General features: G+C 39.1%; 1 long non-coding RNA gene across 1 annotated transcript in view; it reads right to left on the bottom strand.

Moving 5' to 3' along the window:
• Positions 1–469: 469 nt before the first annotated feature.
• The window catches only part of LOC119263184, a 66,063-nt gene continuing 48,117 nt past the window's right edge, over positions 470–18,415 (bottom strand). Inside the window, exon 3 of the long non-coding RNA XR_005130176.1 lies at positions 470–598. This is a non-coding gene — a long non-coding RNA (uncharacterized LOC119263184). The remainder of the gene's footprint in view (positions 599–18,415) is intronic.

Here is an 18,415-nt window from a genome sequence, read left to right as displayed (position 1 = left end):
AATAACTATAATAGTAGACTGCATGCAGGGGGAATAGGGTATGTGGTCATGGTGCAGGGGCACTGAGGCGGAAGTAGTTATTTAATCCATATTTAAAGCAATGTGTGGTACTTCATTGTTTTACTTTTTACTTTATGAAGCCTATGAAAGCAGAAAATATGTAGTTATTGTCTTCTCATATTCTTTTGCTTGAATATGTAACAAACTAAGGAGGTTCCTTACTTCTTGGGCAGCAGGGTAGCTCTCCATCAATTATAGCCTGAGGCCAGGACCTGCTGGATTATCAAAGAGGATGCTGGGATGTTGAAGACTCCTGATGCTTTGCACTCTAACCAAAAGCAGCTGACCTATGCTTCTAAACCACCTCCAGCAGCTTCTGGAGCTTGAGCCAAGGCCCGTTGATTGGAGATATGCCATGTCCCACACAGGCAGATAAACAGCGAGGCGGGGAGGCACTGCTGCAGCCATCCTGCTGGATGCGGGGTGCTGGGGCTTTTGGACACTGGCCTCCCCTCATTGTTTTTCCGGAGGAACGAGGGGGTCCGAACACCCTTCACCGTAATCCAAAGCAGTCAGTGTTCTGATCAGTGAAGACCCCCTGCAACAAAGCAAGATCATTATTCTTCCATCTGCTTTGCTCAACTTTATTCGACTTTTTTCCCTCTCTTCCTCTGTTCTTCACTTGCTCAGCTCCTCCAGGGAGGAGAGGTAACACTTAGCCCAGTTCTCCAGAAGAGCTGTACAAAAACACTGTTTTTGGGAACCTTGGCCATTTTCGTCTTCCTTACTTCTTTTATTCCCTGGGAATAATGAGAACTAAACTGAATGCAATTTTTGTGCAGAAAGATGTTGGCGAGAGGAACCGCAGAAACCACACTGTGTTTTGAAATGTGACAAGCAGTGTACGGACCATGCAAAACTCAGGCGGGCTTGCACTCTCACAGTGATTACTCTTGAAGCCTTGTGTTCACAGCGTGTTCTACACAAAATAATACATCTTACAGTACTTGAAGTGTGGACCATTTAACATGATCTCACCTGGCACTAGATTTCCTCCAAAAGAGCGACTTGAAATAACATATCAGATGCTTGGAAATCTGAAACATGGTTCTTCGATCCTTCAGGTTCCCTCGCTAATATCTTCTGGCAGATGTTAGCTTTGTAGAAATCATTCTCCAAGAAAACAACTAAGGGTCCAAAGCAATTTTGTGCATATTGGAGGACAACGAGGGAAAACAGACAATGTTGTTCTTGGATAGATTTCACTGCAGTTCTTGTCTGCCATAATACATTTTTTGGCAGTTAATTTAAGCATTCTCAACATTTTCATATTCAAACATTCAATCACACATAGAGGACTGAATTAGCATAATTCTTCACTAAGCAAATGTGGTAATTATATGGAGTTATGAGTACAATAACTGGAGCTTGGGGTGTGGACTATGCATGAAAACCATTCTGCTTCCAATCTACTGGCCTATAAATTCCCATTTGTTTTCTGTGCTGAAATTTTCATAGTCCACCACCGCTCCATCTCTTCCCTGTTCCTCAGCCCTTTGTTATTGCTACCTCCATCCATCAAAAGGGGTGGTCTGGCCTTCTAGCTCCAAGCCGCCCAGAACTCAGTTCTCAGAGTTCTCTCTGTGCTCGCTTAATTACAGCCTCCACACTTATGCTAACATTGTACATTTAATGCACTGTCTCAACTTGTAAAAAGCATGTTAGCTATGCCAAACTGCCAAACACTTGGCTAGCATCATGCTGGGTGATTGGGGGAAAGAAGGGCCTTCTTACCTACCCAGGGAAAGCGAGGCCTTTTATGTTCTCTTGGACTCTACAGATGGCAGTGGCATCACTGTGGATTGGACTTGTGATTTCCCAATGATGGGGGCAGCACTTAGGCAGTTCCATTAATTTTACAGTTTCAGAGTAATGTGACTGTCTAACTGCTTAATTATTGAGATCATGCATTCAAATCTCAATGAGGCATCAGCCCTCCACAGTCAGAAGTCTGAGAGGGGTGCATTGTCCCCCAAAGCTGAGGACACTGTATCATATGGGGAATTCACCAAAAACTTAATGCAAGCTCAGCTTCTGGGGAGGCAATTCACAGTTTTTTGGCGTGAGCTCAAGTTAAACTGTAATTTGTATCCCTAACTTGAATTCAGCACCAACATGTCAATTGGAAGAACTTTTGACTAAACTTAAAAGTTAAGAATTGTTAAAAGAATTTCTGCAGAAAGCTTCAAATTTCAACACCGACTTTATTTTTTGTTTATAATGTAGAGCCAATCCTCAACCAATCCATGTCTTACTTACTGAAAAGCAATGAAACATGTTTAGATGGTCTTGGAGTTATATGACTATCACAAATCAGGAATAAATACAAAAGCCTATGACACCTGTTGATCTTCCTGCATTGACAACAATTTCTATTCACTGCTAAACAGCTGGCTTTCCTGCTTCTGCTGCCACTCGAATCCAATCGTGGCTCTCCAGAGCTCATTGTGCTATGGCTGGAGGGGAGTGTGTGGTGCTGAACTTAGCGCTAACAGACTCTCGCTCTGCCTGTAAATCTCCACAAACAATAGTTGGCATGACAGAGGTGTCTGCGAGGGAGAAAGACCGCGGCCTCCCAGCACACCGGATCGCCCCCTCCCTCTTTCTCTCTCCCTTTCTTCATCTCCGGCCTGGGCTCCTTTACGAGGGCCGTAAATCAGAGCTTCAGAGAGTGAGAAGGTCCAGCGTGTGATTCAGCCTTTGAGACGGCATCGCTGTTCCCACCGTGTGATCTTTTGCAGCATTGAGTTTGTTTGCTTATGTAGATGAGGCTGGTAACAGTGATGAATGCTGGGTACTACCCACAGCATCTGGTCACGGTGGGGCAGTGCCGAGAGGGAAAGTGAGAGAATTTCTCTTGTTAGAAGACTGACCCATTAAATTTAGAATTTATGTGAAGCACTGAAAACAAAGCATGCAAAAAAATGTCAAATTAAAGTGTAGAGTTAATGCCATTTTGCTTTTTGATGTGCATTAACATTTGTATGTAATTATATAATGACATAATTAATTACATAGTAATAAGTAATGTCATAAATTGTATTTTCTTTCAGAATAAATGCACGATAATAAAATTTAATTGAAGTCATAATGAAATATCTCCTATTAAAAAACACAGATCTGTTATTGATTAAAAGTCGACAATCCAGACTTATTTCAAAATCAGTTTGTTGCATTGCATGAGCTATGAATGTAACGAATGCAAATGATTATTCTCATATTGCATCGTCCTGATACCTCTGTGTCCAAATTTTCCCAAAGCAGTTGCTTGACCCAAGGTTCAAAACTTTCTACTCATTACAGAAATTGAAAAAAAAAAAAACAGCAAATCATTTGCACATGGCACAGACCAGTTACATACCAGAACTCCACGCTCTGTTCAGGGGTCATGATGTCACCAAAGCTCCAACTTTAAGTAAGAGTAATTGTCATGGGTGTAATGGATAAGACAGACTGACTGACCATGGGCTCAGGTGGTTGTAACATCATCACCCAGCAAAGACCAAAGTGTAGGCAGAAGGTGCCTGTGAGCTCTGGTTTCTGTCTCATTGCTATTGCATGCTTCAGCTCCTTTGTGGCAGGCTGTGGAAGCGTCTCAGAGGAAAAAGCCCCACAATGAAAATTATTTACCAAAACATCCATTTCACATGTTGACCTGATGTCCTAAGCGTAGAGTCTTATACAGTCGCTTAGATTAGTGCATGCACTAAGGGACACATTCTTAGCATGAAACTGTTTTTCTTGGATGTCCACACAAACAAACTCATTTTGGGGCACTTTTTAAACTTTAAATGCAGTTTATTTTGTGAAAAAGTCATGCAGCCTGCTTGACTGTAAAGCTATCCCCATGTTGGTAGTGGAGTTTAATGTAAACCATGTTGTCCAGCGTTGAGTGATGACATGAGAAGCTTGACTGTTCCAAATCCTATACAACACACTGCATTGAGATCTCAGTGATAACTGTCAAACTCAGTCTGCATGGGAACAAGCGTAAAAAGTATACAGTCTATCTGAGGCTCTGCGATATGCACCACTGAACAGCAAAGCAGCGCTTCATTAGCTTACCGTATACAAGACCTTCTTTAAACACACTGTACATAGCAGCAATCTGTAACCCATGGACTCTCAGTGGCCCCAACTCCACATTTCAACCAGCACTTCAACAACAGAAAGACATTAGCATTAAAAGAGAGAGCTAAACTGGCCAATATAAAAAAGAGGATTTTAAGACTGATCTTACTGCATCTTAACAGATTCTCATCTTGTGACCCCTATGGATGACTTTCATAGAGGCAAATGCATAAATGCATCAATACAAGTGCTTTTGCCATGTAATGACCTAATTAAATGACCCAAGAAATTCACACTTAATCCCTTAAATTACCAGGGATGGTCAGCAGGTCCAAAGTTTTATTGCACACTTCTATAACCTAAGAAATACTCAACCAGTTTGCATAGAAGTCCCTGTAGTTACTGAGTAATAAGCCTGTTGAATAAGCCTGAGATTTTAAGGGGTTGAAGTTAACCTGGAATCACATTTACTATTTAAACTTGGTGCTTAACATTCCTACACAAAACAAAAGTTAGTCAAACTTAAATGACACCAACATTACAAAAGTGGTGGGTAGCGCTGTCGCCTCACAGCGAGGAGGGCCTGGGTTCGATTCCCTGGCCGGGTGATCAGGGTCCTCTCTGTGTGGAGTTTGCATGTTCTCCCTGTGTCTGCGTGGGTTTCCTCCGGGTTCTCCGGTTTCCTCCCACAGTCCAAAGACATGCAGTCAGGCCAATTGGATGTGCTAAATTGCCCCTAGGTGTGAGTGTGTGAGTGACTGTCTGTGTCTGTCTGTCTGCCCTGCGATGGACTGGCGACCCATCCAGGGTGTATCCTGCCTTCCGCCCAATGACAGCTGGGATAGGCTCCAGCACCCCCCCGCGACCCTGACGGAGAAGCGGCTTAGAAAATGGATGGATGGATGGATGGCATTACAAAAACAGCCTTTATGACAACTGACACTTGTTGGAATAAGCCTTTATAATTATTCATGTAGGTTTATGTGAGTTGAAGGATTATGATGTCATGTAGCCTTAAGGATGCTGCTCTTCAATAAAGTGCTGTTTGGTAATTAGTATGTTATGGTGTTCTTATTAATTATTTGGTAACTACTGTCTAATGTATATTATGTAGTGGTAAGTGAAGAAGCAAACTCTTGGCCCCCAGATTTGGGTTTAAGAGGTAAATAAAAAAGTGCATTTTAACACGTCATCATTGCTTGAGCAACAAGCAGCGACATAAACAACCATATCTACAATTGGTTGTAGCCTGAATCACAAGGAATTTTGGGAAGGGTCTGCATTCATATGAGCTTTGCCAAGTTGCACCAATGGCACATGCAATGAATATGAGTATGACATTCAATGTAAAATGAGGAAAAGGACATCCCATGGCCTTGCTGACCTCAAAAGCAGCCTATAAGACTGCATTTCTCTCTCTCTCTCTCTCTCACACACACACACACACACACACACACACACACATCATGTAGTGATGAGGGACTCTGAGATCAAAGTCGGAAATACAAAGAAGCTGAGAAAGGCCAAGCCAAATCCTGCTTGTGTTTAAAGAACAAAATGTGCTCTTGCTACATGCTGCATTTGTTGAGCTACTTAGGTAATGCACTACAAATGGAGGTGATTTAGAGGTTTCAAAGGCTTTGACTTTCAAGTTGAGGCATAATCAAACATAATTGAATTACGGATGATGTTCAGTTTGCGTGAGGTGTAGAGAACATGTGTGTTTTGGTGGTGATGGTGCACAGAGTTTGGATGAAGAAGGGGCATATGGGTGAAAGATGGGCCAGGAGGTTCTGGATAAGCAAAGCAAGTTTCACTCTGACTCACAGAACATCAAGAACGAGCAGTTCTAGAACACACACACACACACACAAATACACACACACACACAAATGCATGCACAGCTAACATCTCAACCCAGCAAAACCAAACCACATGTGGCATCACTTTCTTCACTAAGTTCTAAATTGCAGATACCTCCCACAAACATGCACGCACACACGCACGCACACACACAGGCACACACACACACACACTTTGATAAAGCAAAAGGCCTCAAAGAAGATAAGACTAAGTATAACCCATCATAAATATCAGAACATTTGGAAATATTCTGAATTCTGAATGAAAACTGTTATTTTGTAAAATTCCAAACTAAGCAACAGACAAAACTGTCTTATACATTCAAGAGCAAAATTATTAAGCATAATGACTTTATCTCTCTTACTAATCTCTCTGAATTCAAAAGACATTGTAAAGTATAGTGTGTATAGAGTATTTCCCAACCCTGGTATTGGAGGCCCACGGACCTGCACATTTTAATGCTTTTGCTGCCTTAACCTGCCCAGTTCAGCCCAATAAGCATCTGTTAAAGAGCTTATTAGTTAGATCAGGTGTGTTGGGAGCAGAAAAATCACCAAAATAAGCAGAGCAGTGGGCCTCCAGGACCTGGGTAAGGAAGCACTGGTACAGAGAATAAATAGGGGGGATGTTTGAAAACATCATGTCAGAATGCACTGGAATGGCACCATATAGGGATGTAAATGGCTCTGCTAGATAGACCTGCTAAAAATGTAGCATGCAGCTAAACACAGTTTTAAGGAGCACCATTCAAGAAGAAGATAGTACAACATAAATGCTGTACCATATTGAAGCAATAACAACTATTTCATCCATATTCCAAGAGAAAGTGTGAGGAAATCACGCATGGGGGTGTAAAATTACAGAAAGGGACGTGGCGGTCTGTGCCGGCTACTGAGGTATGCTGAGCTAAAGCTGTCCCTGGTTATGGTATTGTTTGTTTGTGCAGGTACATTTTATGTTCATCAAGGTACAAACAATGTAAATGTTACCTTAAATGTACTTGTGCACCATAAATAAGTAACGTTATATAAAGTAAATAAAAAATTCACCTTTTCATAACCTAATGTTTTAAAACAGAACAATAAAATAAAAGCCTGGAGAGGAGATGGTGAGAATAAGAATCAATACAAATGAGTTATTATGGTTCAATTATGTTCCCTGACTAAAGGTACTGAAATGTACCCTTGATGATACCACCCCAGTGATAAGAGGGGCACTACCCCAGTGACAGGTTGGTACCTTTATTTCAGAGAGTGTGGGCTAGTAATGAGTGATAAATCTATTAGAACTTGAGAATCTAGATCTTTCAGTATCCCATCATTGTATATCCCAGTCACTTAATCAACATTTTTTAGTTTTTGGTCATATAATCATGAACATATTACAGTTGTCAGCCCTTTGGTTTAAACAAAAACTTAGGCAATGATTACAGTTTTTCTCAGTTCCTTTAGCACTTTTTTAAGTTCAGAAGTAATATTCTCAACACAGTTACATTTACAGCATTTGGCAGACTCTCTTATCCAGAGTGACTTACAATTTGATCATTTTACACAGGTAGGCGGAGGCAGCGTTGGGAGTCTTGCCCAAGGACTCTTATTGGTGTAGTATAGGGGGCTTACCCAGGCAGAGATTGAACCCCAGTCTAAGGCAGAGGTGTTACCCGCTACATTACACCAACCACAAAACAGAGGCTTGCTGGCCAGGCTTTTCCATCAAACACTACAACTTGCAATCAATACTTCATACAAGCACACATAGTCACACACACACACACACACACACAGATACTGCATACAAACACAAATTACAGAGAGTAAATTTTTTTGTTCAGTCAACTAAACACTGAATGATTTCACAGGGTTCAGCCTTCATTATTGTTGACTGGCCTCTGCTCTATTTGCTAATACTTTACCGTAACAGATTTAAAATGTGCCAAAGTGTAAGAATAACACAATGTGGAACCTGTTATTTACCCTGGAAAAACGTCTAGTGCAATGCACTATATAAGCTTTGCAAAAAACAAAACACACACACACACACACATGAAAAATCCTATGACAATAGCCATAAAAGGATTTCATCCTAAATATTCAAAAACAAAAATATTTATTCCTTTTTTATTCTAAAACACAGGTGCGAGTATTGAAGAGCAACATTGGTGTTCAAATAGAAGGCCTTACATACAGACTACACTGAGCTGAAATTCAGAGTGAAATTCAGGATAACACTTTACTGTTGGGGTGCTGTTTATAAGGTAACATGACACCTACATAAGCTTGTCATGACAACTGACATAACCCTACATAAATGTTTAGAAATGCTTATTCCAATAGGCATCATCCGCCATAAATGCTACTTCAGCTAACTTTGATTTGTAACCGTTCAAGCTTGTCAAGCTTGTAACAATAAAAGAACCTGTCTGGTGCTATATAGAACCATTTTCAAAAAGGCTCTATACAAAACCACATACAACACATTCTTCATCAATCTGAACAATTACATCATGCAAAGAACCATTTAAACATGCAAATGGTCCTACGTAGAATTCATAGTTCTAGATAGAACTACTGACTTTACTCAGAATCTTTGAAGGACCATCTTTTTAAAGTGTGTACTAATAAACAAAGGATGTAATATAACGACTCTGGAACTCACTACATTTACTGCCTCCTCCACTGCTGAGTGGTGAGTCTCATTGTGATGAATCTTTTGTACATGTGCTCGTAAGTTGGATCTTCCAGGGAATTTCATGGAGGCCAACACATGTAAAGAGAGGTTACAATCTGCACCACAGTCAAGAGGAAATACATCAGCGAGGGAGAAACAATGCTTGAACCATATAAAACAAAGATAACTGCCTTTCTAAGACGTGAGTTACCAAACATGAGAAAGCCGCAGTGCGATTCTGTAAAACCCTCCAGGCTCTTCTTAAGAATTTTCGCCCAGTTGTTGGCTGGAATTCACAGGATGATGCCTCATATCCCAGCATTCCCAGGCCTGTCGTCCCAGAGTGCACTGCTGCTTCCCGTAAACTTTGAATTTGGAAACCATACACCCTGACACAATCAAAGTTTCAGAGTGCTAAGGGCAAAACAATGTGTGAGATCTTGCTGATGTCACTTATACATCAGTTCCAGACATTGTTGTTAAACGACAATCTGATCAAATTGTTAATTTGCATGTCTTTATGTGGTTCTAAGTCATAGCTGACTAGAGCTAGAAGACAAAAGTCATTACAGCAGTTTGTGTAAGTTAGTTTTCCCTCATGAGGTTCTTCTAAAGTTCTTTCTCCCACCCTTCCATCACATGAAGACCTTAGTAATGTATACCCCATACACTTAACTCCATAGTAAACTCTTTATCAACCATATTGTTGTGTGTAACTCTGTAAATCATCGCTGCCCTATCAAAAAAGTTTCAATATAAACTGACTTTTATTAATTATTAATTGCCATTTAAGTTCTCACTTTTTTTTTTTACTTTATTTTGGTCCTTTTTTAATGAAACAAACACTCAACGGACTCTCAGTAACATGTCAAAATCATATGAGGGTTAGGATTAGGCTTTAGGTTGAGGTTAAGCGTAGAATTAGGATTAGGACAAGGGTTAGGGTTAGGTGTTGGGTAAGGTTAGGTTTTGCGTAATGGAAGCAACATATTAACAACAAATCTACTTAATACAAGTAATGTATCAACAGAACATCTACAAGTTGTTAGGGTTAGTTCACTGTATTCAGGTGCATCACTAATGCTGCTCCACAGATATGTTGTTGATGTGCTACTGATAATCTGTTTAAAGTAATCATCTAGAAAAGAGCACTCAAAAGGAAGTGTTACAAAAAGTAAAAATAATAATCGATTTGCTATAATTCTGCTGTCCAGTGCAGACCAGTGGAGGATGGGGCCCCTTTTGAGACATAGTTCCTCTCAATGTTTCTCCTTTATGCTCTTGGGAAGTTTTTTATTGCCATCCAAACCTGCGCATTAGAGACTCAGACCCAGATTTCTGTTATTAAAGGTTATGTGAAAATGTTTTAAAACCCCCTAAGCAGGGGTGTCCACATCCAATCGATGTTTCCACTTCAACTGGTCAGTCTGCAAACAGCTGATAATCAACCTCAACCAAGTAGGTTAGGATTCCTTCAGTTGAGATAAGATGGTGTTATTTTGCAGCCACACCAGCCCTTTGTGGGTAAGACTGGACACCCCTCATCTATCGACATAAAACTGAACTGAACATAATAAAATAGTCATATAATTGAATTGAATTCTGGGGCTCAATTACAGAAACATCCTATCCTACTCACCACGACGGCTTCAGTTAGAACTGAATTTAGGACAATTTAGTCTAGTTTTTCCGGAATCTGCTGTCCAGAAAACCCCAGACACTGAAGACAGGATCTCCCCCATACTTTTACTTATTACTCTTATTTATTACTTATTAGTCTTTTACATGTTTACATTTTATTGTAGGTATCTAGCTAACTTACACTTTATCAATGTTTTGATTACACATTTACATTTCAGCTGTACATGTTCTGGTTGTTTGGTAACAGAAATAACACTTGATAATCTACCTCGATCACATAGTTTAGGATTCCCTAACTTGAGATAAGATGCTGTAGGATAAAATAAATTTGTAATACAGACGTAAATCTTTTGAAAAATCTTATCTTGACCAAGACAGATCTTAACTAAGGACAAAAGATTGAAGGTTCCTGTAATCTGGCACCAGTAATGTAAGTTTGTCTGACAGAGTACAACTCAAAACAAAACATGTCTGTAATTTCATTAAGTTAATTTTTAAATTAACTTTTTTTTAAAAAGTTCATTTTTATATTCCCTGTTTCAAAGAAGTTGATACACTGTGTAAAATGTAAATTAGAACAGAATTCAATGATGTGCAAATGATTAAAACCTTGTATTTAATTGTAAATAGTACAAAGACAATGAGTTTATTGTTTTTTGAAAAGTATATGCCCAATTTGAATTTGATGCCAGCCACACGTTTTTAAAAAGTTGTGACTATGGCATGTTTACCACTGGGTTGCATCACCTCTTTGTTTAACAACACTTTGTAAGTGTTTGGGAACTGAGAAGAGTTGCTGTTGCTTTAGTTGCGGTAAATGTTTTCCCATTCTGATTTGATATAGGATTGATATAGGATCACCTACTCAATAATTCAGGGTCTCCTTTGTTATATTTTTTGTTTCATAATACACCAAGTGTTTTCAATGGCTAACATGTCTGGACTACACACAGCCAGGTTTAACGCCCAGACTTTTTGACTACAGGACCATGCTGTTATAATTTGTGCATAATGTAGTTTGACATTGTCTTGCTGAAATACTCATGGCTTTTCCTGAAAAAGACGTCATCTCAATGGCAGCATATGTTGCTCCAAAACTTGTATATATATATGGTTCAGCATTAATGGCGCCTTCACAGATGTGCAAGTCACCCATGTGATCCTTATCATAGAGGTGTTTTTGTTGACCAGGTTTTCACATTTATCACCTGACCTGAAGGCTTGCTTCGAACTTCAATACTTGACAGCAGTCAGTGAGTCTTTCCCACAGTGTAGAAAAACAGTTCAGTATTAAGATGTAGAAATTAAACCATAAAAAGAACAAAGTAAATATTGATCATTCTCGTGTTCACCTCTTTAAGTACAGCTAATCACATGACATCTCATGTGGCAAAACTCTTGACAGTAATCAGGCGAAAGGAGCTATTTCAACGTTTACAAAAGAAATGTGTGCTGGAAAAGCAGATACTTTTGAAGATGTCATAATAGTACGTAATAGTACATCAGTTGGTTGTTATTATGGAATTATTATTTTCATAATTGCTATAATTAGTCTTCAATTATTTTGATCTGTTGCTTTATCCACACATAAGGAAGATGTTTTACAGTGTGAACACTCTATTCACTTGTGTGTAAGGGATAGGCCTGTGATGATGCATGAATTGCTGGCCTTAGCTGAACTCAGCTCAGGCAGAGGACCATCTTAGACTCCTGGAGTTAAATATATGTGTCTGAGGCCACCCAGACACAAATTACGAAGCCTTGTGCTGGCACATGGTGGGGTGCTCATAAGTGAGATGCAAATAGCCTTACAAAACACATACATACATACATACACACACACACACACACACACACACACACACACACCAGTGTACTTATTTTTTATTGTTATTTTGAATCATGGTGTGGACATTAATGTGGTTATTCCCTTCAGAAATCTATTATGATAACATGCATTAATATAATGAATCTATGTGAAATACAGACCTTGATGTTTAAAAAGCTGGGACAGCATGTGAAATGCAAAAATACAGTGCAGTGACTTGTAAATCTAGTTTGACCTGTATTTGAACAAAAACAGTACAAAGACAATAAATTCAATGATTTACATTATCAACTTTTTTTTTTTAATATATTGTCATTCTGAAATTTATTTGCATCACATTCCAAAAAAAGCTGAGTGAGGGGCAATTTAAGACCAAATCCACAACCAAAATATTAACTATCAAAATATCAAAAATATGTTTTTGAAAAAACATTTCAAAAAAGTTTACTATTACATATTTTTTGTTTCTGGATTCTTTCTTTTGCTACTGACTTTTGGCACTTTTTAACAGGGGGTGGGTTTTAGCAGAGGGCATTCACCTGCACGCCTGACCCAACACACCTGAATCAGCTCATTGAAGGGCTCTATAATTAGTTGATGAGCTGGATCTGGTGTAAAGTCTGATTTAAACAGCTGCAAAGCTCACTTCAAGTCAGGTCTTTAGCGAACACTGCTATGCTAGGTAGTGTTAGCAAAACAAAGCTGTATATATATTGTATATATATATATATATATATATACATACATGATTTAGATATACTTTGACAATGTCACAAACTATGCTACCCTCAAGATGACGTCTTTTTCAGAGACATCAATGCTTATTACAGCTTGACCACACTAAGGCTTAGTTTACACAGCAGGTAAAAGTGGCCCAAATCCAGTCTTTTTCTCCATATGTGACTCAAATGTGTCATCTGTGTGTCAGTGGGAACAACAAAAATGTGTTGAATCTGACATTTTCAATTCCAATTGCTTGTGAAGACAAAACTGAAAGCTCTGGAGCAACTGGTGTTTACTGGCCATCATGATTGTTTACCTCTAGATGAGCCACATGAAGCATTGTTCTTTTGTGCATGTGGGTCAATTCAGGAGCTGAACTGTTCAGGCTGATGTCGCATACGGGTTACATATAAAACATAATGTGAATAGCCAAACAAAAAAACAAAAATCAGATTTGGGCCACTTTTACCTGCTGTGTAAACATAGCCTTAGTCTAGATGTTCTAACTTCAAAGAGTGCAGGTGCTAGACTGGCCTACCTGCAGTCCAGATCGGTCTTCAACTGAAAACCTATGACACATTATGAAATGCCCTGCACTGTCACACAGGTGAAGACTTCTATAACAGAAGAATTGCAAATAAAAACTGCTTTCAACACAAGATCAATCAATGTCTTCAGTCTCCAAATGATTAAGTGCTGTTAAAAGGAAAGGTGATGTAACTCACTGGTAAAGAGTTGTTGCTTTTGGTCTGTTTGTGTCCCAGGACAACCCTGGGACACTAACTTCACCTGAGGCGTTGAAAGGGCACCCCCAGACGTCTGCATTGCAGCCCATCAGAGTGAAAGACATTGATAGCCTATTGTATTTTCAAATGTTTGTCAGCAGTTTGGCCCTGTGGATGTTCTCAATAAATCTTTCGCCATCTTTATCATAATCTAACAGTCTAACATGCTCCGAAGAACAGCCAAGTTAGAGAAGCCTGAACATACTTTTATTAGGTTGAATCAAAACTAACTCTAGTTCCTCCATGTTAGCGATAGGTGGAAATCAGAGTGACTGCCATGTGCTACAAGCATCCTACACCTTCTCACATTGATTCTCATCATCTTCATCTTTCCTATCACCATTATCATCATGGTCTCCATGATCAATATAGTAGCTCTTTCAGCGAACTCTCCTCTTCCTCATTCTCTTTTCTGTATATTAATATTTCATATTAATGGTTTAACCTCATTCTCTGTTCGTATTGCTCTTTTGTTATTGTTTTGCTATGTGGTGTTAACCAGAGGAGGATGGGTTCCCCTTGAGACTTGGTTCCTCTCAAGGTGTCTTCCTCTTGCTCTTAAGGTTTTTTCCATGCCACTGTCACCGTTGGCTTGATCATGGGGGCTTGGACCCAGATTTTCCTGTAAAGCTGCTTTGTGACATGGAAGTTGTAAGACTCTCTATATAAATAAACTCTGACTGGACTTAATCAGTGAAAGCTCCAACCAGAGAAGATGAGTCAAGTGTTAGACTGTGATGGTTTCCATCTTTTCTTCTCATGTACGTCATGCCTGCACAGTGGGCAACTCACTTGATGCAGTTGATCAAAGAAAAATATTTCAAAATGGCTTACTTATGACTATGACACCAGAGAAACCCACCATCCTGTTTTAATTTTCCTTTTCAATAAAGATAGTGTGCTTCTTTATGGTCTGTTTGTAGAATGTTATTTACAGCTGCCACAGCAACTCAAAAATGCTCCATTCTTACCTAAAATGATGTCATTCCGAGGTCTATGACATCATTGTCTATGACAGCATGATTCTGAATACACAGCATAGCAACAGAGAATTCTACAGATTAATCTTGCATTGGTTTAGGTTTAAATAAATTCCTATTTCAACAACAACAACAAAAAAGAAATGAAAGAAAGAATTTTTACAATTAACCTTGGAGTAGCAAGTTATTAACACTCATTATGTTTAAAAATATTTAAAATAACAACATCACAGTGATACTTTCTTAAAGTGATTTAATGTTTGCTGTGCTGTGGTGATGAGTAAGACATCCTAATTACTCAGGAGGTCATCACTGCACCAGAGGGGGTGCCCAAGAGTGATGAATCTCACAGAACCCAAGCCAATCCTCAACTTCTATTCGCAGGGCCAGGCTGACCCTTGTTTCACTGAAGTTTTAAAGAATGGTGAAGCCATAATAAAATACAATTATTATAAACACCAATCAAGAGGTCACAGTCTAAAGACAAAGGGGCAGGACCTCCAGCTGGATTAAGCTGTCTAGATGTTCTAACTTTAAATTTCACATTGGGCGGCCTCAAAAAAAAAAAAAATCATGTATGCATATGTGTGTATGTGTATATATATCAAGTAGTTGATAAATAAGCTCTTATACAAAACAATGCAGTTAATTGCTGAAGTTTTCAGAACAGTCATTCTTCGCTGTGCATTTATTTTTTCTTGTGCACTTTGTGGTAGTTTGATTCGCAGAGTGTTTACTATGAGGCATCAAAAAAAAGGTAGTTGTCTCAGTTAAGTCATTGTAAGAATGATGCCACAAATGTGGCTTTAAATTTGTAGGGCACTTCAGTGGAGATGTACAGTGTAGTTTTGAAACAAAGTGCTACTATAAGTTCATTAACCACTTGAATGCAGCAGGGGGATTGTGGGGGAGATGTTTTGCAATATTCACAGAGGGATTTTCGAAATTTCGCTATGAAATTTCTGTGTTGCTGTTGGAACCAGACAGAATTGAATGTGGCCAGAAAACATGTTTTTGAAGGGAATCAGAGTGTGGCGAACCTTTCTTAGCTGGGATGTTTTGACAGGCTGTGGTTTAAAACTCAGACTTTTCAGGTTGTAGTTTGGGAGGATGTGTGTGTGGCCTGCAACTTCAGGAGAAGCTAGGCAGTATGCTGTACACTGACCATTCTTTGTTATGTTCTGTTTTTCAAAATACAGCAATTGATGCACAGGAACATATTTTGAAGTTCACAATAAAAGCCCAGTTACTGTTTCTTCCCATGAAATATAATCTATTTCCTTTGTAATGAACATTACTGTTAAACTGAACGGCAAATAGGAAGTGAAATCAATAGCATCTATTATTGGACAGATGATATTATAATTTCATGTTGTAGAGTCGATATAGAGTAAGACACAGGGGAGGCCGTGATTCCACCACAGGAAGTACTCTTTATATAACAACATTGCAGAAAAGCACATAAAAACACCAAACTCATGTGGGAGGTCACCACTAGCCATACACTTCACCCTCACTCCATTACACAGAACAACACAATAAACACACACCACTGACAAACAACAATATACACAACTTTTAAGTCACTGCACCACCCTGACAAAGTCATCAGCGTGACACAACTAACCTTAAAGCATCAACATTAAAAAACATGAAATGTCTCTTTATTGGAGAGCATGTGTCTACCATGAGCCTTTGTGTGTGGCTGTCTGCATAGACTTCTCCAGAGTCTCTCAGAGCGAATGCCAGCAAAGAGCATGTCATTACATAGACCCCCCTTCAAAGGCCAGCCAAGTTCCTGGTGTGTGCACAGTCCCAGCAAACAAAAAGCCACGGGGCACTCAGTGAGTAACGCCCGTAGATCATGGCCACCCCTGTGTCTTACTCTCTGCTGACATCATATTATGTATAAAAGTATACGTTTTGCTCAACTGACCGCTGTCATGTGGTGACATCACTTCAGTTGTCATTCAACATTGATCATTTGTTGTTAGCTACCTGCTGACCTGGTCAACCCTAATTAAGGCTAAATATAGTACAATTCCAGAGAATCTAGAATAGAGACTAGCTTATCCTTCACTGTGTTAATTTCTTAAAGCACAAATGACCACCCTTGCTGATTTTTAAACGAAAGAAAAACTTCGTTTCAGATTCATTGGCAATTTTGTTTAATTTCATGAGAGACATAAAAATGTGTGTAAAAAGGCAAATATGATATGAGGCCATGAATTCAATCTACAGATACGACCTCTTAAAAAAAAAGATAAATAAAGCAATTTCAGAATTCTACTAAACTCATCCTTAAGACACATGATGAAAGCCTGTCACAACTCCAACACTTCGAAGTTTACCTCAAAATTGAAGTAGAAGTTAGAAGAATGTTATATACATGTGTTTTTTTGTAATGTCAAATAGTATTCTGTAGTGATTTCGTTTGTCCATCAGTCTTCTCTCCCCAGCATGCAATGCTCCAATACATCATAGAGCCTTTATTCCATAGAAAGTGGACACCAGAGACAAGTTTTTATCAGATAAAAGGAGCTGAGGTGAGATATCTAGACAGCTAACTTGCTTTTTGTGCTTATTGTCTTCCTTTTCTGATGAGTCATTTCTAATCCATGTAATAATCACTTGATAACCACAAAGTTAAATGACTGCATATATATAGTCTTCAAAAGTTTTCAGAAGGGGGTTTTGCGAGTATTAAAAGTATTCAAACTGGTAAAATCTCACAGCAGAAACTGCTGCATCGTCAGTGTAGGATGCGAAAAGATGTTTGCAACAAAGCAGCGATGGGTAACTATTTACTTTTACCTATACTTAGAATCCCTCTTTACGTCTATTTCAGTGGTTTTCAACATGTGGGCTGCCCCCAAACCCAAGCCCTTAACCACCCCTGCCCCCCCCAGCCAACATCTAATTGATAATATTTGTTTATTGAATGACGTTTGGTGTGTAAAGGCATTTAGGCTTTACATGTCTACCTACCACTCTTTGCTGTGCACTCAGAAGTCTTTTTTAAATGATGCTTTGAGGAATTATGGTGTCAGTTGGAGTCTAAATAAATATGCATCTAAACCTATTGAAGTGAGCCAGAACTACTTTTTGCAACTTCCATTTCTTTAACATGTCATCCAGCACTTGATAGCTGCCAAACAACATCTGCTGATTTATTAGGTGATATAGAAAATGTTCTGGTATTTGTTAGTGTTTATTTTGTGTTATGGTATGAAATCAAGCAAAATTGACAGGCTATACTGATTACTGTATTGTATTTGTTTGCACTTTAATCTGGTCGGGGGGCCGTGGAAGCATTTTGTGGTTGCTTTGTGTGGGCTGCGAAAATGTTGGTAACCTCTAGTCTTTCTTGTCATTTCCTATAAAAGAGCTGTGCTATTGTTTGTCAGCACTTCAGACATTCTGATGAGCATTGTGTAACACAAGAAAAAAATAACACAGTGGTCACTAAGGCATCCAATTCACCACAGAATCTTCACTTTCTACAGCACGTTTCCTACTCTCCCTCTTCTCAACACGTGCAGAGAGCTGTCTTTCATTCCGTCACAAGTCAGATAGATTTCTGGCAGAGAAGATTAGTTTGTAACAGCTTCACACAGTTCAGAATGCTTTCTCTCTCATCCACTGGAGCCCAGAGCGAAAGCTATGTGAGGTAAACAAAGCAGACCTTTTCAGGAGTTATTCACAGAAATATGACATTAATATTAGATTACAGTTGAGTAATACATTAGGGCTTCAGTGTTATTGGCCCCTGATGAAATGCCTTCACAGTTTTTGTA

This window comes from Pygocentrus nattereri, chromosome 4, assembly GCF_015220715.1.
Source record: "Pygocentrus nattereri isolate fPygNat1 chromosome 4, fPygNat1.pri, whole genome shotgun sequence".
NCBI classification, from domain to species: Eukaryota; Metazoa; Chordata; class Actinopteri; order Characiformes; family Serrasalmidae; genus Pygocentrus; species Pygocentrus nattereri.
The sequence above is the reverse complement of the archived record's forward strand: the minus strand, read 5'-3'. Positions and strand labels throughout refer to the sequence as shown.